Source organism: Procambarus clarkii, chromosome 64 (assembly GCF_040958095.1).
Source record: "Procambarus clarkii isolate CNS0578487 chromosome 64, FALCON_Pclarkii_2.0, whole genome shotgun sequence".
NCBI classification, from domain to species: Eukaryota; Metazoa; Arthropoda; class Malacostraca; order Decapoda; family Cambaridae; genus Procambarus; species Procambarus clarkii.
The window spans coordinates 9483656-9510764 of NC_091213.1; the positions used below are offsets into that span (position 1 = coordinate 9483656).

Consider the following 27109-nt stretch of genomic DNA (forward strand, 5'->3'; position numbering starts at 1 on the left):
ATGATAGGAACATATAAAATACTCAAAAGAATTGACAAAGTGGAAAGAGATGAAATGTCCACACGTAATAATAACAGAACGAGGGGACATAGGTGGAAGCTGGAAACTCAGATGAATCACAGAGATGTTAGGAAGTTTTCTTTTAGCGTGAAAGTTGTGGAAAAATGGAATGCACTTATGGAACAGGTTGTGGAAGCAAACTCTATTCATAATTTTAAAACTAGATATGATATGGAAATGGGACAGCAGTCATTGCTGTAAACAACCGATAGCTAGAAATGCGGGATCCAAGAGTCAATGCACGATCCTGCAAGCACCAATAGGTGAGTACAAATTGGTGAGTACACACACACACACACACACACACACACACACACACACACACACACACACACGCACACACACGCACACGCACGCACAAGAGACCGATTGTATTAGAGAACCATCAACCACCAGGGAATCGAACTGGGTTCAGTTACGTCTTCGCTGGAAAAAGTTGAAGCCCCTTATTAAGCCCATCCCCCTTCCCATTCATTAGCATTCAATACCCATTAGCTGAGGGACACCTGTGATGTTAATTAATCGATGCTTCTGTTTGTTGATGAATTAATATAATTCCATCCCATCATTTTGGTATACACAAGGACTAATATGTGTTTCATGTTGTTGCTGGAGTATTATGTCTTGTTACTTATGCTGTGAAAATGTGTTCGTCGTTATTAACTATTATTTCCCTTATTTTGTTATTAACTGGATAAACATATTTATAAATTATCGTCATTGATGACAGTAACGGCTAAAGCTTATTACTTTTGCCATTGTTCAGTCAGTGAATTGGAAAAAGTTATATTATAAGACACAATATATGAAAGATTAAGGAAGCTCACAGAAAAAAACATTAAGACATTGTATATATAATAGTGACACAAGTTTTATACAGGGTATCGTTTAATATATATATATATATATATATATATATATATATATATATATATATATATATATATATATATATATATATATATATATATATATATATATATATATATACAGGGTATCGTGTAATATATATATATATATATATATATATATATATATATATATATATATATATATATATATATATATATATATATATATATATACAGGGTATCGTGTAATATATATATACCGATCATTCAATACGCGACTCGAGCTTCGCGATTTATTTGTTCACGAAATATACCAATTCATACCTACCTACTTAGATTTGTTGGTACAGCGACGGCCTCGGTTCATGCAAATCGGCGTTCGATCCCCGATCGACAGACTAAGTGGTTTGGAACAATTCCATTCTTTTGTCACATCCCAGCATTTACTTAAGCTTAAAATGTTATCTATCCAAAGCTATCTATCCAAATGATATCTATCCAAAGTTTAAGCTAATCAAATATAATCTAAACGTAACTTTATTCGTCTAGATAGCATATCTTGCAGGAATGGGGCAAAGGAAATTGAGACAACGCACAATTTTGTCCACTAAAGTAGGAATTTGTTTGTTGTGTGCCAGCATTATCCTTTCACATTCTAAATTCCCAAATGCTGGAAACGTTGCATTGAATTATTTGAATTCTTGTCGTGAAAATAGCATATAAAGCAGCCACAGATATCTCTACAAAAAGAGAATTATCAGAGTGTTTGTGTGCGTTTCGTAATGTTCCGGGTGATGGGAGGCGGAGAGAGAGAGAGAGAGAGAGGTAGGGTAACATTCTTGTGCTGATGATATTTTCTCTTTTTTGCTCTCTCTATCTTTCCATTTATCTCATTCTTTCTCATGTTCTCTCTCTCTCTCGCTATCTCCCTCTCTCTCTCTCTGTAAGCAATCAGAGCTTTCCAAAAATGGCAATGACTGTTGAATCCTTCCGCTAAAACTTGTGACACATTGGGGGCAGGAAATGAGGAATGGGCAGCCAGCCTCCAGGAGAGGAATTAATCACCCATGCACAATGGGGCGAGGGTCCGGGATGCAAGAATGATGATCTTCCGTCAAGTGACCGATAGTAAACTTAAATGTAGTCCCAGTATTCCTATATATCATCAATGAAACAGAAATGTAGATCATCTCACCCATGAAAAATAGATTATATAATTTTTTGTGTTAGGTCTAAGGCCTATCAACCATTTTAAGGTTATTAAGGTCACTACAACAGCTGATACTAACCAACTAACCAGCAAAGGTACTTTAGTATTAATACTAATACTTTAAAGTATTTATACTTTAATTCTATATCCAAAAATACTATCCTGGACATAGTATTCATATAAACTCTCAGTGTATTTTCACTGAGGATCTAGGCACATTTCTCTGTATATACTGACGCAGAATAGTTATACAGCAAAGTTATACAATACAATGATCTAGTAAATAATTAAACCAGTTTCAAAGTACATTTATATAAGTATTTCAGCAATGAACTAATGTTGTATAACTAAAATATTTAATATAGATATTAAACTTAGAAATTTAGTTGTTATACTGTATGTCAACAACAGCTATGATTTACAACGATGTATAGCTATACTATATATATATTTGTTATTGTATTGAAATGTATATATGATGAAACAATACACTAATGCAATACGTTAGACATTATATTTATACACCATTTGTCAAACAAACAATAGATTTGCAATACATTTAACAAAGACATCCCAAAAATATTTATGAAATTGACAATTGTTATAATTATAACTTTATACAAATCACAGTTGTAAATAGATAATACAACAATAGAAGCAACATACAGCATTCAAACTTGAGAAGAGAAAGCTATACGTCTCTTAACAAGAGTCAAAAGACGTCTTTTCCTATGAGACATGGAGACGATTCTATTCTGTTAAAGTTCCGGGATATAAAATCAGCGCGTCGCTAACCAACCTGCTATGACTGATCACAATGAAAACTACGCAACTTCCAATATGCAGAAATGTCGGCTACGGCCTTACTTCTGCATCTAAGAAAAGTTAACAAAGAACCCATCGCAAGTCTCACGCGGGCTTAAGATATAAACAACCCTACTGCCACTTTCAAAACACAGTAAAAACCAAAGGAAAGATATACCTCGACCATCTCTTTCTCACCCCACCTTCACTATACACACCGAAGACATCAAATGAAGAAAAATGCTTGCTTTCTGCTGGACGTTGAAGGCTCGGAGAGGGTAATATTCCCTTACTCAGCACACAGGAGGCAAGGAAATACAGGGCTTGGAATCCCCTCTCGCTCGTCTCCTTCTAGTGATAAGGTGCTGTGCCACGCGATGATGTAAACACTCTCGTCGGAGCTCCTGCACGTTTTTACATCATGGTTTAGTGCCTGTAGACTGTTACGAGGCAAGAAGAAAGTACTAGAGAAGAAGAAAGAGGGGAAGAGAGGGATGAGAGAGGAGAGAGAGAGAGAGAGAGAGAGAGAGAGAGAGAGAGAGAGAGAGAGAGAGAGAGAGAGAGAGAGAGAGAGAGAGAGAGAGAGAGAGAGAGCACACGATGTGGTAACGAGTACAGTCTGGTGTAATTACAAGTGGGGTAAAGAGTACAGGGTGATCAGTTCAGGCTGGTGTAATGGATACAGGGGGTAACGTGTTCAGAGGGTAATGAATACAGCAGCTCGAAAAGTAGTCAAAAGAAACGACATTTAAATTCACAATAACATTTGAATACAAAATATATATAAGATCAGAAGGCCCGGCTTTAGCAGCATGGTAATATCGCAGATAACAACAGGAAAAGCAATAATTAATGAGGATCCTGGCTACTGTGGCTTGGCGTTCACGCGAACCCGGCTGATTCAGCCGCCGTTCGTGGGTCTGGAATGCGGATTTAACTCGGGGTGTTTGTAAACAGTTTGCAAGATAATCTTTGATGAAAATGTGTTTTTTTCTTTACGATTTGACTGACGATGTTCGTCCCCTGTTATATTGACTTGAGATCATATAGGTGATAATTTATGCTTTTGTTTAATTTGGGGTGTGTGCGTGTGTGTGTGTGTATACTATTTGTATCTGCAGAATCCAGCTATTAGCTCTTGAATCCCGCCTTTCTAACAAATATATTTTTCGTCAATTATGTCTACTACATATATTTCTCTCTGACATACGCGCGTGCACACACACACACACACACACACACACACACACACACACACACACACACACACAAACACACACACACACACAATCTGTATGTACACCTTCCATACAATCTGTATGGAATCTGTACACCTGTTGATTGACGGTTGAGAGGCGGGACCAAAGAGCCAGAGCTCAACCCCCGCAAACACAACTAGGTGAGTACACACACACACACACACATACCCAGGAAACAGCCTGTAGCAGCTGTCTAACTCCCAGGTACCTATTTACTGCTAGATAAACAGCGGCACCAGTGTGAAAGAAACTCTCCCCCATTCGAATGGGCAGAGTTGTGTGAAAATATGTGTGTGTGTGTGCGTGCGTGTGTGTGAGTGTGGACTAGAGGTTATTCTTTGTTGCGTGTGTCTGTTCCTTTCCATTATATTTCTCTGTTTCCTTCCACACGAACCCCTGGCTATATCACAGAGTCCAACAAATAAAACTGTTATTTTTGACATGGAAATAACAGCCTTGCATATTGCACGATAATCAGATCAGTGGATACAACCCGATATAATAATTTATTATAGATTACTAAAATGAACTTTGCAATAACGATTAAAATTCGAACAGCAGTAATCAGAGTCCGTAAAAGTGTGTTCGGATAACGACCATTTAACCGGTTTATAGTCAGAGCAACAAAGAGACAGAGAGAACTATGGCCTATGGACAATTTGGTGAAACAGATCACCCATCAGGCAAACCGGCCAGCGAATAGATCGACCGATCGCCCATGAGACCGACCGACAAACAAACCTTCCGACCAGTTATCAGAAAACGTTCAAAAACACGTCTATTATTAATACATCTAAACAGAACGAGTTTGGAAAAGGTGATCCGGACGAGGCTCGTCTGTGGTCCTGGGGAACCGGATCCGGTATATTGTGATTTCTGTGTGTAAAAGATCTCCAGCTCTGTACAGTGACATCTTTACACAACATATGACACCAAACACTATCTTTATACCTCATAGTGTACAGCTGTTCTATGAGGGCATTTTTCTTTATTTGATGTCTTGGGTGAGTATAGTGAAGGTGGAGGAGAAAGAGATGGTGGAGGTATATCCTTTCTTTGGTTTTACTGTGTTTTGAAAGAGGCACCAGGTTTGTTTATAACTTAAGTCCGCGTGAGACTTGCGATGGGTTCTTTCTAAACTTTTCTTATATATTTTACAATTTCAAAACACAAAAAGGGATACAACATTGCTTACATGCAGGGTAAATGGCTACAATGTATATATTAAAAATAAAGAAGCTATTACCATATACACAAATCTTGATATAATTCTGTCAGTAATAAAATTAAGTTTAAATTCTGCTATAAAAGGACTTACGCTGTCTATCCATATCCAAAGTGTTACTATGTTGAAAACAGTACCTTGTAATATTACTTAAATGTTGATAGATGTTGTAAGAATTAGAACATATAAATACAATCACTTAATATATATGTGCAAACATTGTATAAATAATTAAATATATTTTTATGATTATTCATACAATTTTATTAAATTTCTAATAAAGCAAATATATACAGAAGGATTATGAACCCTGAACTAACACAATTTTTTTTTTAAGTCACTGTATCTTTAAGTAGCATTAGAAATACCCATTCTTACCTAAACTTACCAAAAGCAAACCTAACCGATTTGTAAAAATAATGTAAATAAGTCACTCTTCCTTTGTTTTTGCATTCAAATGTTTGTTAAAAAGTGTTTTGGTTACCTACCTATCGCTATCTTTCTACTCCCTCTCTTTCCAGCTTTCACTCATATAATGTATCTAAAAAATACAGCATAATTTTTTATCTTCTTTTGAAGAGATAAAACTACGTCAGGCAAAGTATATTATGGGTTTAATTCCAAGAGAGAAAGAAAGGGGGAGAGAGAGAGAGAGAGGGAGAGGGAGAGAGATAGAGAGGGAGGTAGAGAGGGAGAGAGGAAGGGTGGGTGAAAATGGATAACCAGAGGAAATTAAATACAAACATATAACATAAAACTATTTAGTTAAAGATGCTGTCGTGTGCAGTGAGAAATTAAACTTAATTTACCTCCACTGCCTATCTGGAGAGCAAAGTGGAACACTCTCTCTACCCTTCTCTTTTCTCCCCTCTGTTGAAGGTAACTGAAATCTCTCCTCCACACACCACTCATCGCTGGCTGATGGCATCAGAACTCTCTCTCTCTCTCTCTCTTCCCATTCTCATTTTCTCTCTGCTGAGGGAAATTTTCCCATCCTCATATATATATATATATATATATATATATATATATATATATATATATATATATATATATATATATATATATATATATATATCCTACAAAATCTAAAACTAAAACAAATGGAGCCTCAACCGCTTCATACATTATTACTCCACTAAATCACTTTGTATATCGATATCAGCCTCAAAACCAAACATGGTAACGCTATTTAGGGCTTAATAGCTAAAGTTAACAGGATAAATTAAAGCGAAACCCCCCCCCCCCCTCGGGGCTTTAAAATGTTATCAGCGTGCAGGTTCATGCAAAATTTACACTTAAAAAATATTGCATAACTGATAGTGATAGACTGTAGAAAGATTTGTACAAAATTTAACATGAAGCTTAAGGCTTTTGGTTTAACTGTAGTGAGTATCTTAGCTCGTGGGAGAACGAGTGGTTTCGTTAAAGAGAGATTGAGTTCGTTTAATAGTGAAATGACTTCTCCTGAATTTATGAAGTAATTACTACATACTGAAGAGTAACTTTATTCATTGAATAGTGACTGGACTCCATAACAGTATTAAAAGATTACTGACGGCTTTAGAGTGACTGAAAAATATTATAACGATTAGCAAAGATTTATTGGCAGGCGAGGGTGTGAGAATATAGCGTAGACGGGTAACTTAAGTGGGATGATTTAGAAGGAAGTGAAAATTAAATTCAGGGATTTACTGCAGACTTGGAAGTGAAAGTTTAACGAGACTTCATGACAAGTGAACGGGATCATTTATTTTGTGTGTGTGTATGTGGACTTACCTAGTTGTACTCACCTAGTTGTGCTTGTGGGGGTTGAGCTCTGGGTCTTTGACTCGTTGGGTCCGCTTCTCAACTGTCAATAAATCAAATGATTCCCCCCCCCCACATACACACACCCAGAGGGCAGCCCGTAGCAGCTGTCTATCTCCCAGGTGCCTATGTACTGCTAGCTGAATAGGTGCATCAGGATGAAAGAAACTCTGCCCATTTGTTTCCGCCATCGTCGGGCATCGATCCCCAGACCCTAGGATTACGAATCCCGAGCGATGTCCACTCAGCTGTCAGGCCTCCATATGTATGTGTGTGTGTGTGCTCACTTAGTTGTACTCATCTAGTTATGCTTGCGGGGATGTAGCTCTGGCTCTTTGGTCCCGCCTCTCAACTGTCAATCAACTAATGTACAGGTTCCATACATGCCACATTAAATCACGGATTCCTCTTTTGCTTCTCAGTTTTTCCTTTAGGGGCGGGATAAACTTGTTTACTGCTTTCTGACACTTTTGGGTGACATAATCCATCATGTCTTCTACTGACTTAGATCTGAGTTTTGTGACCCATGGTATACTCCTCTGGAATTTTCTCATCTCCTCATAGTTTCCCTTTCGCCAGCCCCTTATTTTCTCGTTCTTTTTTTTTGGGGGGGGGGGAGATTACTCCTAGCTCTACCAGGTACTCAAAGATCAATACACTGTGATCACTTATTTCCAAACGGCTTTCAACTTAACTTCCCTTATATCCGACTCATTCAGGTTGAATGAGTCGGTTGATCAAGCATTGTTGATTCATCTTATCTTCCTCTCATTATTGTCGGTCCTTTGATGCGTAGGCTTAGAAAGTTTCTTGTTGCCACATCCAGTAGCTTAGCTCTCCATGTATCTGGTCCTCCATGTAGGTTTCTGTTCTCCCAATCTATCTTCCCGTAGTTGAAGTCTCCCAGATAAGTATTCTGGATCCAGTCCTACTAGTGACAGCTTTCTATTATATTCCTGTCTGGGCCTTTTGTCATTTGGTGGTGGGTTATATATGACTGCTACTATAAATTTTTGTCCTCCAATTGTTATGAAACCTGTTATGTAGTCACTGAAACTTTCACAGCCCTGGATAACCATCTCCTCAAAACTTCAGTCTTTTCTTATCAGCAGAACTACTCCACCTTCACCTCTTCCTTCCCTCTCTTTCCCTGCTACATAGTATTCCAGCGGAAACACTGCATTTGTTATGGTATTTGATAGTTTAGTTTCTATTTCGAGTGCTATTATGTCTGGGTTTTCTTCTAGTGCCTATTCTTCCAGTTCATTTGTTTTATTTGTAATCCCATCTATGTTAGTGTACATTGCCTTGATGCTCACTTTCTTCTGTTCCTTCTCATGTCCCCTTCTTGGTGAGCCTTCTGCCGATGGCGGAAGTTGTTCCATAAGTGTGAAGATGTGTGAGATGGTTATCAGGGTTTCAGAGGATTCCGGGGTGAGGGGTAGGGGGAGGGGAGGGGGTTCTGGGAAGGGGGGGGGACAGGGAAAGAAAGGGGGTAGGGGGGGGACAGGGTGGGAAAGGTGGAGGGGTGACGTGGTGGGAATGGAGTGAGGGGGGGGTGTGAGTGTGTGTGTACTCACCTATTTGTAGTCACCTATTTGTGTCTGCAGGATCGAGCATTGACTCTTGGATCCCGCCTTTCGAGCATCGCTTGTTTACAGCAATGACTATGGTCCTATTTCCATATCATACCTAGTTTTAAAATTATGAATAGTCTTTGCTTCAACAACCTGTTCCTTAAGTGCCTTCCATTTTCCCACTACTCTCACGCTAAAAGAAAACTTCCTGTGTGTGTGTGTGTGTGTGTGTGTGTGTGTGTGTGTGTGTGTGTGTGCGTGCGTGTGTGTGTGTGTGTGTGTGTGTGTGTGTGTGTGTGTGTGTGTGAGTGTGTGTGCGTGCCAGCACCTTTCCAATGTTTTAAAACAGTTTCGAGAGCGTTTAAAGGGAATGACTGATGAGAAACAGAGAAGAGAGAAAGGTGAGGGGGAGAAATAGAGATAAGAGCGGACTAAGATAGACCAACGTGAAAAAGACCTGAGATAAAAATAAAAAAGAAATTTAAGAGAAAATTCGTCAGACTTCCAATGAATTTTTTTGTAAATAACACAAAAAAATAGAGAAACAAGAGGAAGTGAATAAAGAATGAAAAGTAGAGAAAGAAAATGAAGCAAAGGATGAAGAAGCAGGAGAGGAAAAGAACTAGAAGAGAAAGCACTGGAAAAAAAGTTCTCAGATAAAAAAAATCTGGCAAGGCTGACGAGGTGCGCTTATGTTGCATGTCTTCCACGTCTCCCATTTATCAGCTTCCTTGTCATGTCCATCTTTCTAAATGGCTACGGCAGACGTGGACGAGAATGGTGTTATATCCTTATGCGCGATGATAACCTGAATGGTGAGTGATAGAGGGGGCTGATGATGGTGGTGGGGGTAGTTGTGGTGGTGGTTGTGGTTGTGGTGGTGGTGGTTGTGGTTATGGTTGTGGTGGTGGTTGTACCCCCAAAACAGCAACCAAGTCTATAACAACAACCAAGTCTAACCTTGACTAGGCCTGGTACTGTTCATGTATTTACTAAATTAGGCCTTGAATCTCGTATGATGCTGAGTTATGAAGGTTTAGGTGAGAGGCGAAAAAGATGAAGATGGTGTGATTGATCCTGTAGATGACGGAGGCTGTGATGAGGGCGGACACGAGCGTGATGGTGAATGATGGAATTAAAAGTGGTGATGAGTAGTGTTGGAAATGAGAGTAGTGATGGGTGATGAAGTGATGTGTCAGTACGTGGGTCTTGTCAGCTTCTGTGATGATGAAAAGGTTTGGCACTAAAGGTGAGGGTGGCATTTGATGGTGGTGATTGGGGTCGATAATGAATTGTGTCGATGGTGAATAGTGGTGATGGTTGGTTGGTTCGAGTGGTTGACGTGAGTGGTGGTAGTTGGAAGGATGTGTTGTAAAGGTGCAAAGAGATTATAGTGGTTTGTGATGCTGGTATATGAATATAATGATGTGTAGTGGTGGAAGTGGTGTTGGTGAGTGTGGCACTGACCTGTCAGTGTCTACGGGGAAATGACGCCTAGCTATTTATGCCTCGCCAGCTAGCCTAGTTAAACTTGTTGCAAATTTTCAATTGCAATTGTGTTGTAATTTAATATTCTTACGTTCAAATTCATTGTCGAATCTGGATTTAAAGTTGTGGATGGAGGTGGTTTTCAAGACTTCTTCCTTCAGTTCATTCCACTTCTTGACCATCCTCAATGGGACGATTATTTACTTACATTCCGTCGGCTAATTTGCATTCCCAGCTCGGATCTGTGTCCTCTTGACCCATGATCTATCAATATGTAGAGATTGTCCTTATCATCTTGTCTATTCCTCTCAGTATCTCGTATGTTGTGATCATATCCCATCTGTTTCCTCTTTCCTTAAGTGGTGCTTTGAAGGAGACATAATCTAGGTTTTTAATCAATGTTCTTCTGATTCCAGCATCTCATTTGTGACTCTGCTTTCTGCCTTTCAGGTATTATTTCACCAAGTTCAGTGCTTTCCCAATTATCCCAGTCTGATTCTCTATTTTTACACACAGGCCTTCCTCAGACACTGAGAAACAATGTCAAATGCTTACCATGGCTGCCTCCTTCAACAGCCATGGTGATATTAAGTCGGATCTCAATGATTTTGTCACATCTAGTTCCAACAGGTATTGAGAGAGAGAGAGAGAGAGAGAGAGAGAGAGAGAGAGAGAGAGAGAGAGAGAGAGAGAGAGAGATAGAGGCAGTCAGAGACAAGGGCACCTCTGAGTAACACTTGTAGTAAGTTATACGTATATATGAAATATATATGGCATAGATATGAGGCATATATGCAAATGCTACACGATAACTATGCTCAAACAACCAATACAACCCCCCATGTAAATTCCCTCCATAAAATGATAACTCTGTCAAATAAATAATCAAAATTATATTTTTTCAGGTGGTGAAATCAATCTCTGGCTTCGTCTCGTTAAACAGATCACAAAACTATAATTATAAATTATTAAAACTACGAATAATACACATGTGTTTAGTGTCCTCATTTATGGCCATAATTAACTTCCAATTCTCTGTAATCTCTTCACTATGGCTCTTATAGATCTGCATTAGCCTCAATGCTATAGGTCTATATTGTCCTCAGAACAGCCATTAGTGCCTGTATTGTCCTTAATATGACCATTGCATGTCTGAATTGTCCTCAGTATAACCTTTATTGTTTTTATTGTCCTCAGTATTACCTTTCAGTTCCAAATTCTGGTTTGTGGTGGACGGAAGCGTCTATCCTGAGTGATTTATGTGTGCTGGCTGTGGATTTGCATCGCTGCCGGACGCTACACGAAGTAGGACAAGTTGGTCTCTAGTGAAGGAAGGAAGAAAGGAAGGAAGGAAGGAAGGAAGGAAGGAAGGAAGGACAGAAGGAAGGTACGAAAGAAGGAATGTGGATAGGAAGGAGGGGAGGAAAGAAAGAAGAATTCGGAGGAAACAAGGACGGAAATGAGTAGGAGGACAGGGGAAAAAGAGGGAAGGAGTGTAGGAAAGAAGGAAGGAAGGAAAGAAGGAAGGAGAGGAGAAGGGAAGGAAATAAGGAAGGAGCGAGAAAGGGTAGGGGAGGAAAGAAAAAAAGAAAGGAGGTGGGAAAGAAAGAAGGAAGGAAAAAAAGCAAGAACAAAGTAGGAGAGAAATGAGTAAAAGAGGAGAGAAAAGAAGAAAGAAAAGAAAAGATAGAAGGAAGGAGAGTATAAAGAAGTAAGAAATAAGAGAAGAAAGGGATGCACATAGGAAGAAATCAATAAAACAAATAAGGAGAAAATACGGAACAAATTGCGTGTTTGAGGATATTTTGCATACAACTCACCATTCATACTTCATATTTTTTGTATTAACCTACATACCTACTCAATCTTCGCAAGACCTATATACTCACACGCACAAAGACGTGAGTACCCATACTTGCACGCTCTTGCATGCACATTTGCGTGCCTTCCCGGGCTCGGGTTCGATTCCAGACTGAAACGGAATCATTTGGGCAGTTTCTTTCTCCAGACGTCTCTGTTCACCTAGCAGTAAATATATAGCTGGGAGTTAGACAGCTACTACCGGTTGCCTCCTGGGAAAGTGTGTGTGTGTGTGTGTGTGTGTGTGTGTGTGTGTGTGTGTGTGTGTGACCAAAGAGCCAGAGCTCAACCGCCCGCAAGCACAATTAGGTGTGTACACACACACACACTCAAACCTACACACACACACACACATATATATAAACCCACACACGCACACATACACAAACCCATTCACACATACACAAACACACAAGCACAAAATTACATTATACAAATCCTGTGTCCTCAATCTAAGCTACATACAGGTCCTCATGGCTTTACCTTCTCCTACCTTCACTCCCCCCCCCCCTCCCTACAAAGAGGAGCATGCCTACCATCACCCCCTTCCCCCTTGTTCTCCCTCACCCCTTCCCAACCCATCACACCCCCATCTCCACTTCCCCTCCCATTCTCTCTCCACGTCTATCAGCGCCAAGTCATCACGCTCGTTCATAGACCCACCCCACCCTTCATCCTCCCAAAAAATAAAAACAAAAAATGTCTAAAAAAGGTGGCTCTCAATAACAAAGCCAAGCCGTAACTATTTCACCGATTTTGCTGAAGCGAGTCAAGCGAGAGAGGATCGAATACCACTTGCGTCATCATGATTTTCAATTGAAATTTGAACAGGTTGCCAAGGAGATAAGTGGAGGTTTCTGTCCATCTCACTCTTTCTTCTGTCGCTTCTGCTTTTTCGTGTGAACCCTTTCTGTCTCTGTCTCTGTCTCTGTCTCTGTCTCTCTCTCTCTCCCTCTCTCTCCCTCCTCCACCGCTCTCCACCACTCTCGCACCAAATATATCGCCTCCTGTTTGCATTGTTTTGTCCTCTTCGCCTGCAGCTTTATCTTTTCTCTTTTCATTCCTCTACTTCTTTATCTTTGCACTTTTATTTTCCCTTTTCTTCTTCATCCTTCCTTTCTCCTTCTATATATCTTACCACCTACCCATTCTCTCTCATCTTCTGTACTCTTCTCTTTTTCTTTGCTCATATTCTCTTTCTTTTTGGGCCTCTTGAATCCTTTACTTATTCCTATTCCCTTCACTTCTCGGTTCACATGCTCCTCACTAAAATACATATATACAGCACATATGAGTAGTCCATCCTAGTGCCAGCTATGTTGCAAATTGATTCACGGCTTAAGAGCATTGCAAAGCGACACTGCATTAGTTGCAAGTGTAGATGACATGTGTGGAGGAGCTTGTATATCTTGCTTACCATAGAGAGTTCTCTAATCTATATGATAACGAGTTCTCTATTGTTCAGCGAAGGGTATTTGTGATAACGAGATCTCTTCTGTTTTTCAATGAATTCTCTAAGCTCTATAATAGCGGGTTCTCTTTTTGTTTACTATAGCAAGAAGAGAAAGTCCAACAAGAGAAAGACCAACTCGATAAAGACCAACAGGAGAAAGAACAGCAGGAGAAAAACCATAAACAGAAAGAACAGGAAGAGAAAGAGCAGCACAAGGAAGAACAGCAAGGAATAGACTATTGAAAGAAAAGCCACGTCAAAAATCAGAAAAAGACCAACAAGCGAAATTATTAACAAGTCGAAGACCATCAATAAGAAAATTATCATGTTTAAAACAAGAGGGGAGAGAGAGAGAGAGAGAGAGAGAGAGAGAGAGAGAGAGAGAGAGAGAGAGAGAGAGAGAGAGAGAGAGAGAGAGAGAGAGAGAGAGAGAGAGAGAGATAGAAAGAGCATCAACAATACAAAAGATAGAAAAAGTAGTTATACAAAGGAAAAGCCTTCTTATAGTCTTGAATAACAACTCTGAAAATTATAAAAAGTCACAAATAACGAAGGTAATAATTAAAAAAAATTCCATATGAGATAAGAAGACGAAAACAACCCTGAAAGAACGGAGAAAATAACACTCTTAAGAAACTCAAAAAAAATATTTTCGGTTTTTGTCCTTGTGTGGTGATGTTTACGTTAGGTAAACAGGGCACTAAGGAGCGAGTCTCTCACAAGCTCTCTCTCTCTCTTACTCCTATTTCTTCTTCCCTGGTTCATTCTCATCCTCTTTGCTTCAACCATATTTACACCATCGTATCCTTCTACTTCCATCCAACGTCAAAAAGTTCCAAGACTGTCACAGAACTTTTAGAAATGACTTGGCTACTTTAAAACACTGGTAAACAAGTTAGCCAAAGTGTCTTCCCTTTCTATGACTTCGGAAAGAATAGTAAAGACATATGAGAGAGAGAGAGAGAGAGAGAGAGAGAGAGAGAGAGAGAGAGAGAGAGAGAGAGAGAGAGAGAGAGAGAGAGAGAGAGAGAGAGAGAGAGAGAGAGAGATACAGGTAGAGAAAGACAAATAGAGAAAGGCAGCACTCGAACGAGCAAACACATACTGTGAAAGCGATGAAGCATGACCAAAACATTCAAAATACTTGTTTCAACAAATGACAGTGTAAATAATGGCAACTTGTTTGACCTAATAAATTTATAGTTGGTTTTAATTTCTGAAGCACTAAATGAGCCTCGGAGGTGTAAAGAAGCACTCTTTTCGAATGAATGTTGAGAGCTGATATGATATACAAGAAGACCATGATATATTGAGGCCCAAGAGTATACTTTCTACCGAGCAAATACAACTTTATGAGTAATAAACCTCTATAGCTTTTAAATAGACTTGAAAATAACAAAGGGTCTGGGAATAGTCGTATTAGATAGAAAGCGTATAGAGTATGAGCTAAAGCTCGACTTTACAAACTTTGCTAAATAAACACACATAGACGTTCATGAGACGCAAACACACACACGCACACACACACACACGGTAATCCTAGAACCCTGGGAAGGCATCAGACGTAAAGAAAAGATCTACCTGCATCATTGCTGCTTTTTATACACCAAAAGCTCTCGTGTGGAAGGAAGCCAGGGATAACGAACGCTGCCTCGTATATCCGCTGCCACCAGAGAACGTTCTGAAGAGCCGTACAGCGAGAATGTGAAGTGAGAGACAAGGAGAGAGTGGTTAATTAACATCCTAAGTATCGTGTAGTTTAGAGATAGGGAGTGTGGGTAACTAGCATTCCTACTATCGTGCAGCTTACAGACGGGAAGGGAATGTGGATAATTAACATCCCTACTATCTTATAGTTTAGAGACAAGAAAGAATTTAAGTTAATAAACATAAAAATCATGTGGTTGACAGACAGGAAGACTCGAGACGGAAGTGATGGACATTGTTGACAGGAGGAAAAAGGAAGCTTGTGATGATGTATTAAGAAGTAGTAGCCTTGGGAGACGAGATATGAGCTTCGAGATGAGTTAAGTGGCGTTTATTGGGCTTGGTGCGAGCTGGCAGCTGTACTAAGTGGTATTTACTCTCTCACAACCCAGCAGAGCCAAGGGAGATGGCATTAATTAGCCGTTGGTGAAGCATTAACAAGGAAAGTGGCAGAAACTGGCACAAACTATTACCCATGGAAAGTAATAATCAAGGTGTCAGTAATTTGCAGTAAACTAATTTTGAACAAGAGAAGTGACCGTAGAACTCAGAATAGTTCTCAGAATATAATCATCAGAAATAGTTCTCAGAACTCAAAAATAAAACGCAGAATCTCAGAATAAAGATTCTGAACTTTATCAGAAGTTGTGAGTGATAAGCAATATGTGTCAATAATTAGCAGTAAGTAAATTAACAGCAAGGAAAGCAACAGTAACGCCATTAGAGGTAATACAAATTAAATGCTTAACCAGATAAGATCCTGAGAAAAAAAATAGCATATAAATAAATATATTGATTACAATATTAGTGGTTACATTTATTGATAAAATATAATGTAGAATTAATAACTAGACTGGCAACAGTAATACAGTTGAATTAGTAACAACAGTAGTTGTAATAACAACAGTAGTACAAATAAAATCAGTAGCAGTGACTTGGTGATTGAGTAGAAGATTAGCACATGTACTCAACAGTTCTCAAAGTAATACATAACATAGGGAAACATTAATTAAAGAACAAGTGTGACCTATAATGGCATGAACACATAGTTATATTAAAACAACAAATATTTGGGAATAAACATTGAATAAATTAAACAACTGCAAGAAGGTTCCCACGTACCTATTTACTGTTAGGTGAACAGCGGCATCAGAGTGAATGAAACTCTGCCCATTTGTTTCCGCCTCCACCGGGGATCGAACCCGGACCCTTAGGACTACCAATTCCGAGCGCTGTCCACTCAGCCGTTAGGTCCACAGGCGTGTGTAATTTCACCTAGTTGTACTCACGTAGTAGTGCTTGCGAAGGTTGAGTTCTGGCTCTTTGGTCCCGCCTCTCAACTGCTAATCAACTGGTTTACCGATTTCTGAGCCTACTGGGCTCTGTCAAATCTACATTGAGTTTAGTTCGTGTGTGTGTGTGTGTGTGTGTGTGTGTGTGTGTGTGTGTGTGTGTGTGTGTGTGTGTGTGTGTGTGTGTGTATGTGTGTATGTGTGAGTAATGTCATGTGTGAGTTTGAGGTCATGTACTTGTGTGCGTGTGTAATGTCTCTCAATTTGTGTTTATAATAGCTCGAACATTCAGTCTTTGTGTCTATGTAGACAGACAAAAATTATTCAACGCTAAAAGACAGTTTTTGGGAATGTTTACATTTCTACGAAAAAAATCAAGAGAGCTAGATAAACACTGGAAATGTTGATGCGATAGTCATATTAAACAATAAAGTTTTAAAACGGAACTTTGTGATATGCACGTTGAGCTGACACCTAAAATGTAAATGTTTGTGGATGCAACAAACGTTTGTTTCAAGAGTGGTGCCTGTGTGACAAGTAACGTTAGTTCCGAGAGGGATTTTGTTTTTAAATGTTTGAGTTTGTGATTGTTGTGGAGTGAGAAATACTGGAATTTTTGTAATACATAACTTATATTTGTGCCTAACACGGTTTTGGATGAAACGTTTGTGTCTCAAGCAATCGTAGTGCCTAGAACGTTTGTGCTATTGGAAAACGTTTGTGTCAAGTGTTAACAGTTATGTCAATTGTTCGCGTTTAGTAGAAGCGATTTATTCCGAAACTAACATTTGCGTGCAATGGTAAAAATTATGCCCAATCCATGTGTTCATTCATATTATCGAAGCGAACATTTTCTAGGCTAGAAAATAGTTCATCCCCCCAGAAAACAAAAGAATCTTGACAAAGTATTTATGAATAGAGTTTGCTTCCACAACCTGTTCCTTAAGTGCATTCCATCTTTCCACTACTCTCACTAAAAGAAAACTTCCTATCATCTGATTCTTAAGAAAGCAAACGTTCATTTTTATTAAGGGTTTCTTCCCACACCATACGCTTTTTCGTCTAATACAAACGTGTTATGTCCAGATCCAACATTCGCATCGTGGAAAAAAAAATTCCGTCTAGAGGAAACGTACAGAAGGGCAAGGAAATCCCAGAAGAAAGCTTGGCAACGGAGAGGAAAGTCCAGACTCGCTGTTAAGAGTTCATTCACTGAGTCTCAACTGCCACGTGGGAGAAGGGGGAGGTAAATAGCGTGTCACTGCACTTAACACTTCCCTGTCTACGCTTAACTTCCTCCTCCCATTGACTAGGTTTTTAAAGGGGATAATTTTTCCAATGTTTTCTTCCTTTTGGGATCACCTCTCGCGAGATAAAAAAAGGAAATAGGAGGGGAGGGATTCTCCTATTTAATTCCCAGGAAATTGTTTGCAGTGAAGATTCTCCTCTGGAGCGTGTTTGTCAGGATTGTTTGGCCAGGGAGGGTAGTGGAGATTTTTTCTCAGTTTAGATTCCGATTTTTTGGCAGGAGTAGACTCCTCTTCCTCAGATGTGTGTTTGGCAGAACTCTCTTTTCGAAGTTTAAGCCGACAAAGATATGTTTTTTGTATTACATCTCGAGCCTTGTTTGAATAGTGTTTGCTGTTAGTTTTGTTAGCTTGGTTTGGATGTCAGTTTAAGATCTGTCAACCGCGGAAGAGTTATTAAGGCCACCACAATGACTAAACTAACCAACCAGCAGCCCTGCAAACACAAAACAAAACTGTCCCTATTTTCTGCTTGTTAAAACATGTAATAAACAAGTTGTAATAAAGTTGTTACGTCTTGTTATAATGTTTTTATGATGTATTAGAACGTTGTTACAACTTGCTATATTGGTTGTTACAACTTGTTAGGTATTAAAACGTGTTCGAACGTTCTAGCAACGTCATAGTTTTGTCGTGTGTTTGGCAGGAGGGATACTTTAGTCGTTGTCGTTGACCAGGACCAAAGTAAACTAATCACCATTAAGGTAGCACCTCTTGGTGTGTATCCCTTCCTCTTTGATAACGTTTTCTCTAGTTTACGTGATTTGCAGAAAGAGTTAAAATGGAGGAGTCGAAGGTCTAACTAGTGATCAAAGTTAGGTAGTTAGTTTATATTTGCCAGTGGGCTTTTGTTTGCCAGTGGGCTTTTGTTTGCCAGTGGGCTTTTGTTTGGTAGTGGGCTTTTGTTTGGTAGTGGGCTTTTGTTTGGTAGTGGGCTTTTGTTTGGTAGTGGGCTTTTGTTTGGTAGTGGGCTTTTGTTTGGCAGTGGGCTTTTGTTTGGTAGTGGGCTTTTGTTTGGCACTTAGAATTTGGTTTGACGCTGATCTTTTGTTTAGCATTGGGCTATCTATTTATCTTGAACCTTAGGGTTTACAAAGAAAGAAAGTGACTGTAGTGTATTCTTCTCAAAGTCTTGCTTTAAAACATTTTTGCAAATATCTAAAGATCTGTTTCCACTTGATTCGCTTGTTTGAATTTCATGAATTTATCAACATTTAAGTTTTCTTTAAATCTAACTTCTCTATCAATGTCATCAAAGCAAGCTGCCAAATTTTCAAACAGCCCCACCTCTCTTTCACTGATCCCAGAACAATCAAACCCTCCATTACCGGAATTAAAACGAACTGCCAGATCTTCCATCGTGTGAAATTTTCACACAGTGGACAAGAGGAAGTTTGTTGTCGTAGCCAGGGCCTAAGTGAGACAAGGTTGGCCACCAACTGTCAACACAACGAGGAGAATCGAGTGCCGATGTTGGGTATGTCTGATGCGGCTTTTAAATCATAATGGGGCTGTAAATATTCTCTGTCGATATTTCCCAGCTCTACGAGGAGCTCACTATAGCTGACTAGATGATGGGTTGGGGACGGGTGGAAGGGTGTGTGGGGGTGATGGAGGAGGGTGAGCGTGGAACAGAGAAGTAAAGGTGGGTGTAAAAGAAAGTATAAGTGGATAGTAAATATTGTAACTTGGTTGACAATAAAGACTGAACGAAGAAAACGGATGTAGAAAAGGCATGTAAATAAGAGGATAGTAAGCTGATATATCATGATTCTCCTCCATCCTCGAGAGTTTATTATAATGGACGGAATTATTGGCAAACAAAATTTACGACACAATACTTACAAATCTAATTTTTGTGATAATCATCTAAATTAATGCAACTGTTCAGAATAATAAAACTTAATCTGTTTTAGATCGCGCAACAACGAGTGCGTTTTGATTAATTTTGGCAGCCGATCATTTGCGTGCACGAATTTATTGAGAATTTTCCTCTTATTGAAATGGTGTAAATCTACTGTTTGGGAAGAGATCGATAATTTACATTATTTATAATAATAATTTACAAAAATTATTCGCTTAAAGATAAACGTTTTCCTGTAATACATTAAAACTTGTTTCCTTTCTTCTCAAACTGAGTGAATAGTTTCCCCCACTGACATATCTGTCGAACGATGCTGATCGATATACGCTGTTCAAAGTTTGAATAATGTTGATTTGTATGGTAATTTGGTCGGGGCTAACAGTGCAGCCACTCCACTGATTAACAGCTCTTGATTTGCCACTCCGTACAAAATCTATCCTTCTAATCTAACCAAAAGCATACAAACCCAAGCAACCCACTTAACCTAGATATTTGATATATGTGACCCGTTCTTTTTATAAATATAAAGTTTAATTTTCATGTATTACAAAAATTTTCTTAATATTTTTTATTTTATTAATATTTTTTATTATCTTAATATTTTTTATTCTCTTAATATTTTTTATTTTATTAATATTTGCTATTTTCTTAATATTCGAAAATTAACCAAAATATTAGTACTATTTAAACCCGGACAAATGCAAGGTATTTAGAATCATTGAGGGAGTAAGAATTAAATAATTGGAGACAGACTATAGGAGTTAACCCAGAATCCGGTCTAATATCTGAGACACATATGTACGGGATTACAACAGCGGCGTATGCGAAGCTGGGGAACATGTAAATAGCTTTCAAAAACTTAGAGAAGTGGAAACCTTCAACGGGTTGATCACATATGCCTGCTTGAGATTACAGACATAGCGAGGATATACCACCTTCAAAAGATAGACCCAAACTAGAAAAATTAAAGATTTGCAACAGGACTCATAATAAAGCTGAGAGGTCTAACATATGAGGAAAGGTTGCAGGAGCTGGATCTAACTTCAGTTGACGAGAGAGAACAGAAGGGATACGATAATAATTGATGAGTTTAGCAGAGGAAGAGGAAGTGTAAATAAGAGAGTTATAACACTAAAGTGAGAACAGTGAAACTAAAGGAATAAATACGTAAAAAATGCTGGAAACAGCGTAGCTCAAATTTAGTGAACAAATTTAAGATGTTTGAAGGACAGATAAATTCAATAAATTTCATAGTAGGATATAATAACCAATCGAAGGGTCGAAAGCAATTGGAATAGTAACCGATTACCGGGGGCTGAGGAGCTGGTGCTCAGCCCTTTAAGATCATTTAGGTGAGCAGACACTCTCACTCTCACTCTCACTGTACTGTGTCCACAACCGCATTATTCCAGTGATATACATCTAGAAATAAATCCTTGAACATTTACATGATAATGGGTGATAACTCTTTGAAGAAAAGTGTTTCCATAGCAACTCAGAGGAGAAAAATTATTTCCTAATTAGTGTCATTCATTATTCACTCCAGGAGCTCTGGACATAGGAGATAAGTATCAAAAATATCTCCAAATTTCTAAATCATATATATAAATTGATAGGTAATGATATTGTAAAACAAATATTGTCATATATTTTACTTTTAATAATGTCTTGTTGTTACTTTCAGTGTTCAGTGATAATGACTAATTAGTTGACTTTATAGACCGTTTTAGTAAAGTACATATTGCGCTTAAACGTGCCAACTACCGCTGTTTGGAAACAGTAAATCTTATGTTCCAGTGTATTGGAAAGAAAATAACATTGCCTAGTCAATTGTTCTAATACACATACAGTCACACACACACAGGACCTCGCGAATGAATGGACAGGGTTCGGGAGTCGTAGTTCTGAGGGCCTGGGTTCGAATCTTGGCCGAGGCAAAAAAATAGGCAGAGTATTTTTTAACCAGATGGATCTGTTCTCCTTGGAGTAAATAGATGCCTGAGAATTAGACAGCTGTTACGGGTTGCTTCCTGGGGATGCGTATGACACATATACATACATAAACACGCACACACACACATATTCTGTGTGTGCATAGCTAAATAGCTACTAAATAGCTAAGTACACACATATTGCTAAATGGTTTGTCTTTGTCTACCCTGTCAATTTCCCCTGAGAATTTTGTAGGTGGTTATCATGTCTCTCCTTACTCTTCTGTCTTCCAGAGACGTGAGGTTTAGCTCATGTCCCTGAAAGACAGACGAATAAGGGAGACATGATATCCACCTACAAAATTCTCAGGGGAATTGACAGGAGTGGACAAAGGCAAACTATTTAGAATGTGCGGAACACGAACAAGGCGACACAGGTGGAAACTTAGTACCCTAATCAGCCACAGAGATATTTGAAAGAATTTGTTCAATGTCAGAGTAGTTAACAAATGAGTAGTAGTGTGTATGTGTGTGTGTGTGTGTGTGTGTGTGTGTGTGTGTGTGTGTGTGTGTGTGTGTGTGTGTGTGTGTGTGCGCGTGATAAAGAAAATCACGTCCCTAACGACAAACAAACCCCGCCCTCTGCTGCTCCTCTGGTTGACGTCAGGAAAATTAATAATGCCAAAGAAAACAAAAAATTGAAATTTTCCATCTATTCAATACACGCTTGAAATAGCCGTGGACAGACATAATCATATTCGTTGTTTTGATAGGAGACGATAAATGATGGTGGTGATGGTTATTGGTGGTGACGTGAGGTAGTTGGAGGATGGTGAAGTGATTTAGTTACAGTGGTTGTGATGATATCAGCCGTGGCGGTGATGATAGCTAAAGTAGTGGTGATGAGGAAGAGACAACAACACAGATAACACAGGGATAACAAAACCCATCTTCGCGAAAAACAGCAAGAAAACAAAGGGGTTAAAATTATCTATTCAATTCAGCACTTTACTAAACAAACACACAGATAAAAAAACTGTTTTTTCCTCTCTAATTATCGACGCAAATTAATCCTCCCAAAACGATTATTTTAGGAGGATCCAATTGATCCTCTCCATTGTATGATGAGACGAGTATAATGTACGGAAATTCTGGAAAGAGTTTTTTTTATTTATGTATATCGGTGTATATGTGTAAGACCCCCCCAATACTGCTTGGGGCCGCGAATACCGATTTGAGGTATGTATACAGCTTACACATATGTATTCTGCTTATGAACATGTATACTGATTGAACATATCCATGCTATTTCAATATATGGGTAGTGCATTTAAATATGAATACTTTTGGAAATGTGTATACAGGTTGGTAATATGTATAATGATAGGAAATATGAATAATGCTTCATAATATGCACGCAGTTTAAAAAAATGCAATACTGTTAATAAATGAATTTCTTGGAAATATGTATAATGCTCGGAAAAATGTATTCATTTTGCATAAATTCATACACGAGGGACACATTTACAAGCGCTGTGACATGTAATACGCATTGGTACATGGCGTCAAGAGCACTGTATTACACTGTATTAATCATTCACTAGCATACATTCGCCATAATGTACAAACAATGTGTTTTATATGTGCCCCAGTATATACGGGATGCATGAACCGGTTCTTGCTTATATAGATATAAAACTTGCAGAGATCGACAACGTAGGGAATCGAGTTTAGGTCTTGAATCTATATTTAAAACAATTATATTTCAAACCGGGTTTTAAAATTTTACGCTTATTGAAGGTTGCAAATGCACCACTAATGTTCCACAGTTTGATAGAGATCAGTAGGCTCAGGACTCTGTACACTAGTTGATTGACGGTTGACAGTCGGGATTAAAGCTTAACCCTCACAAGCAACTTGGTGAGTTCAACTAGGTGAGTACAGTGACCTATCATTCCATCCCAGATGTTCGAATCTGATTTACCATTGTTTCACTAATGCTCCAGACAGATCCTCAGTGCATAGCTGTTCATTAAACCATATAATAAGAACCTCATGCATCTAATATAAATATTTAGTCAAATGAACTTAGCGATGTCGAGATAGTGCTCAAAGTCTTTAATAAACGTGTTTGATCCCTTCAATATTGCAAATTGATCCCACATGTTGCAAATTTCATGAATATTTGTACATCAGATCAGTTACTTTGGCAAAAGGGCAGCGGCCTCCTTTCATGTAATCCCTGATGATCCAAGTAACTTGGCACCATTCATTCCCTCCGGCTTATTCCAAATTTTTATCTTCATAGCCCTTCCAGTTGCTGTATTGTTGTGGTGGCTTAGTGCTCTCTCTCGGTATTTATCTTGTACTCTAGCCTGCGAGACTGCCAGTGAAGCCAAGTTGATCTGATAGTAATCTCTATTAACTAGTTACTTGTGCTAGGTACAACCATGGTTAACTTTACCTATTAGTCAAGCTTGGCCTTTCAGGCGATCATATTCTAGTGAACACGTACTAACAATCACTAACGATCACATACTAATGATAACAAGCTAGTGATAACATACTATCGATCACATACTGACAATTACATAGTAATGATCACATAAAATGGTCACATACTACGAATTACATACCAACGATCACATACTACTAACCACATAGTAACGATCAGATACTAACAATCTCATACTAACAATCACATACTAACAGCTGCACATTCTGAAAGATTTTTTGTCGAGTTTCAGGATTTTCCAAACTCACTTGTCCGTTAAAAATTTAATTAACAATTCACAAAAATATTATTTAATTGACTTACTTTGATAAGAAGACAGTGTGAGTGCTGAGGTGCGTGACTGGTGGCCTTCTTGTTATTGACAGACGGGAAGAACAAGTCTTGAAGAGTGGTAGTGTTGTCTCCTGTGATCTCAGACAAGCACGGAGTGGTTAACGATGTTGCTTGAATTAAAAATCTTGGGTTGTGTATAAAAGTCTCAAAATGTGTCCCGTCTAAGGTTATGTGACGTCAGTGTGTGAGAGTGTGTTAAGTCTTAGTCTGAAATTATGTGATGTCACATTCTCAGACGGTGTGACGCCAAGTTCTGGGCATTAAACGCCAAAAATCACAAAGATACTGGAGAAAAAACAAAGTTACTTGTCTTTCATAACGTTAGTATCCGAGGGAATGGCATAAAATCTGCTAATATCACAAGGAAACGATAACAAATACACACACACACAAACACAGTTTTCTGTTCTTTCTGATAAAAAGAAATTGTTACCAAATCACAACGTTAAATCACCAAATGGTGAAAATTACACTGTTCACTGTTTACATTTGATTGTTTGTAATCCCCCAAAAGCATCACAGAGTTACAGCTCTTACACTCATAAGAACATAATGAACAAACAGAACTGTTTATTCTCTTGGTTACACTTGAATTACAAAACTTAGTAACCACATATAACACCAGGATATCAACCGACATGTTAACGATATCAATAGATCACACAGATCGTTCTCTGTTATCTTGAAGAACGACGTTTGTTATTATGTCTCTAATTATAAAAATGTTCTTTAGTTAACATTGTCACCATTCTGAAGTAATTCCTGATATTAGCTCTTGTTAATAGTGTTCACGCTGAATATCTCTATTCACGTTCAGTCTTGCTATCAGTTTCTCTGTTATGCTTCAGGCTGAACGGTACACTACGACACAGGTGTTCGTACCGTTGTGCGAGGGTACAGTGATTGGATGATATAGTGAGTAGAGTGATGGGGTGGCACAGTGGTACTGTGCAACTAAGAATCATTGTTGGCTTGGTTGGAAAACACTCGATTCAAGGTACATTGGAGCATCAACAGTGTTTAAAAGTACACCGATGTACTAGTGATGTTATACAGGTGAACAGATGAAAAGTTGTTCTCTATTCCAATGGTACACTGTGACAAATAGTTCATTGGTACATCGCTTCATCGGTACGACAGTTCGATGGTGCACACATTACTTGCCGCTGTTGTAAATGTGGACACATTCACAACGGTTCACTAATGCGGTGGTACACTTGGCCAAAAATACTATGGAACACTAGTACGGCGGTACAGCGGTACATCGGAAGCCAGGCGGCGGGAGCCGCACTAAAGCCATCCTCTCATCAGGACGTCTGGATAGACACTGACTGGAAGCGGGCGGCTGAGCCCTCTCTCTCACCCCTCCACTCCCCTCACATGACTGACCTCTCCTCCCGTGGTGACCCACGTTGACCTCTCCCTGTCCATGACCTCCACGTTGACCTCTACCTGTCCATGACCTCTATGTACCCCCTTCCGCTACTGATACTAATCCTCTAAGCTCTCCTCCCACAGTGAAAAGGACCTGAATCTGCTTCCTAAACCATCTCCGGCAAATCGAGCTGTTTCCTAAACCCATTTCCTGACGAATCCCACTATCGCTTATAACCCTCCTATAACGCTATCCAATTTTTATGGATTAAGTTCCCTACACGAACAGTTTGATTGTTCACTGAGAGAGCATATGCCAGAAAAACATCAGAGACACAACCTGGGTGTGGAGTCACCATATTACAGTATAACTGGAAGGATATCTTCCTCATTTGACTGAACATGTACTCGTCTCCTCATCTTCTTGTGTGTTGATTAGTTCTCATGTACTCGCCAAATTTTATTCACCCAATTGTGGTTGAATTTAAGCTGTTTCGGTCCACCCGTCAGCTTTTAATCAACATCTGAAACGTATCAATACTACGGAAGCTAACATGAACCTAATTACAAATTAGTATTGCTTCCTCATCGAAAATATATATGTAAGAAACTGTGTTATATCATCGCAGTTTTAGCTACTTCCAGTGACACGTCGTAAGCCATCTATGCACCTTGATAGAGTGAGAAGTGACGCGTCGTAAGCAGTTATGCACCTAGTGAAATTGAAAAGCTGCAGGCAGTCTTAGATGATCTATCAGGTAATCTGACAGGAGACATGCCTGCAATTTTGCTAGTTTCATAGCAAAACGATGTTCTATAAAGCAACTGGATAAGCGAAAACAGACGGAGTCATGTCCGGCGGTCATGTTCAGCATCGTTTTTAGCAGTGAACTCTTGCCGTTCACTACCGTTAATTGCATGGCGAATATTGTTCATCGTTTTGCAATTAGTTGTCTTTCGATTATTTCTTTCTTGCTGGTCAGGTGCTCTCTGGTGATGGTCTGATTGTGTGCACAAATGGCACACATGGTGGGCCATTATATAGAGTAATTTTATTTGTATAGTGCCTGGCGCCTTGAACAGAGATGTTGTCGTCTTAACTATTTATTTAATTCGTTGCGTCTTACAGTCCCCTAGTGGCTCACGTGTAAAGGAAAACACAATACTCACCTTTTTACAATGCATTCTGA

At 39.0% G+C, this 27109-nt stretch overlaps 1 protein-coding gene across 2 annotated transcripts in view; it reads right to left on the bottom strand.

The window, feature by feature from the left end:
- Positions 1-27109, bottom strand: part of LOC123769065 (lachesin) — a 320744-nt gene that overhangs the window by 132458 nt on the left and 161177 nt on the right. Inside the window, exon 1 of one of the 2 annotated variants that reach the window (XM_069309175.1) lies at positions 24516-25845. The exons of the other annotated variant lie outside the window; for it this stretch is intronic. The gene's annotated coding sequence lies outside the window, so the exon portion shown is untranslated. Of the gene's footprint in view, positions 1-24515; positions 25846-27109 lie in introns of those variants that run through there. 2 annotated transcript variants of the gene reach the window in all.